We start from the raw sequence: 2383 nt of genomic DNA on the forward strand, positions 1-2383 counted from the left end.
GGGTGCCCAAAAAATTTGGGCAAGCCCGCGCCCAAATTTTTTTTTCTTTTTTACTTTTTAGCGACGGAAATTCCGTCGCTAAAAAGCCTTTTAGCGATGGAATTTCTGTCGCTGAAAAGCTTTTTAGCGACGAAATTTCCCGACAGAAACTATCTGTCGGGAAATTAACGACGGCGGAAAAGCTATGGAATTTCCCGACAGAAACTATCTGTTGGGAAATTAACGGCGACGAAAAATTTCCATCGCCAATAAGTGTTATTCCGTCGGTAAAATATTTATGCTAACAGAAAATAGAGCGACGGATTATTCCGTCGCTATAAGTCAACATATAGCGACGGAAATATCCGTCACTATATTTTCGTGGTTAATACTCTAATTTCTAGCAGTGAGCGCATACATCAAGCTACCTACCGCACTGGCATATGGAATCTTTGATATATATTCTCTGTCTTTAACTGAAACAGGTGGCATCTTAGCTGAAAGCTTAAAATGGGGATCCAATGGAGTGCTCACTGCCTTTGTATTGCCATCCAAGCTGAATTTCTTCAACATCTTCTGCAGATAACTCCTCTGTGTAAGTTTCAATCTCCCCTTCGCCCTGTCTCTCTCGATCTTCATACCCAATATCTTCTTCGTCTCTCCAAGATCCTTCATCACAAACTCATATAACGGCTCCTTTTTTAACTTTCGAATAGCCGAATAATTCCTAGAGGCAATAAGCATATCATCAACATATAGTAACAAATAGATGTACTCACCATCCTGTAATTTGTGCATGTAAACACATGGGTCATATGAGCTCCTCGTGTACCCTCGGCCAATCATAAAGCTGTCGAATCTCTTGTATCATTGTCACAGTGATTGCTTCAATCCGTAAAGAGACTTTTTCATCTTGCACACCAATTCTTCCTTTCCTGCAGCTTTAAACCCCATAGGTTGTGTCATGTAAATCTCCTCTTCTAAATCTCCATGTAGAAAGTCTGTCTTAATATCCATCTGGACCAAATCCAAATCCAGTTGTGCCACTAATGCTAATAAAATCGGAATTGATGAATGCTTCACAACGGGTAAAAATACCTCGTTGTAATCAACGCCCTCAAGCTGTGCATACCCCTTGGCAACCAATCTGGCTTTGTATCGAGTGTCCCCAATAGAAGATCCCTCTTTTTTTGCATACACCCACTTGCATCCAATAGCCTTCTTACCCTTTGGTAGCTTTGCAAGTTCCCAAGTATCGTTCTTCTGAAGAGATCGCATCTCCTCCTCCATAGCTTCCCTCCACCTAATCGAATCAGAGCTTGACTCTGCCTCCCTGAATGTAGAAGGAGCTAAATCATCAACGAGTTCTGCTGATAAAGCACATGCAACCATGACATCATTATATCTAGCTGGCTGACGAATCACCCTTCTAGGTCTATTTGCGATAATGGACTCCTGAACATGACCCTGCTCATGAGTCTCACCATCCACTATATCCTCTAATTTCCCGGCTATCATCTCATCTCCTTCCAATGTCACATTTGTAGGAGCCTTAATGGATACAATGTTATCTGGAGTGGGTGGAGTCACATCATCCTCCACCTGCTACGATATCCTATCTGTCTGGTCTTCCTCCACCTGCTAAGGAACTTGAAGCTTCATCATGTACGCCTCATCAAATGTGATATCCCTGCTAACAACTATCTTTTGTCCTGTGGATCCTATAATTTGAAGCCTTTAACTCCATCTCTAAATCTCACAAAGACTACTTTCCTCGCCCTTGGATTCAATTTACCATTACTGACATGGTAATAAGCACAACACCCAAATATCCAAAGCGACTCATAGTCACTAGCCACCGAACCAGACCAACGCTCCATAGGAGTCTTTCCCTGTATCGCAGTGCAAGACAACCTATTCACGAGATGACTCGCATAAACCAACGCCTCGGCCTAAAAGATCTTGACAATCCACTCTGTGTTATCATACATCGCATTTTCTCCAGCAAGATACAGTTCAACCTCTCAGCCACCCCGTTCTGTTGCGGTGTCTCACGAACTGTGAATTGTTGCCTAATGCCGTGATCCCGAAAAAACTGCAGAAACGGATCACTCTTATACTCTCCTCCATTGTCCGAACGAAGAGTCTTCACCTTTCTACCTGTTTACAGCTCCACTTTCTTCTTCCACTCCACAAAAATATCCAGGACCTCATGTTTATGCTTCATATGGTATACCCAATTTCTCCTGGAATAATCATCAATGAAAGTGACAAAATAGTTGGCATCACCAAGTGATGTGTGTTTGGAAGGGCCCCAAACATCTGTGTGAATGTAGTCCAATATACCTTGGGTATTGTGAATAGCGATGCCAAACTTCACTCTCGTTTTCTTCCCAAGTACACA

Source organism: Asparagus officinalis, chromosome 6 (genome assembly GCF_001876935.1).
Source record: "Asparagus officinalis chromosome 6, Aspof.V1, whole genome shotgun sequence".
In the NCBI taxonomy this organism is placed as follows: domain Eukaryota; kingdom Viridiplantae; phylum Streptophyta; class Magnoliopsida; order Asparagales; family Asparagaceae; genus Asparagus; species Asparagus officinalis.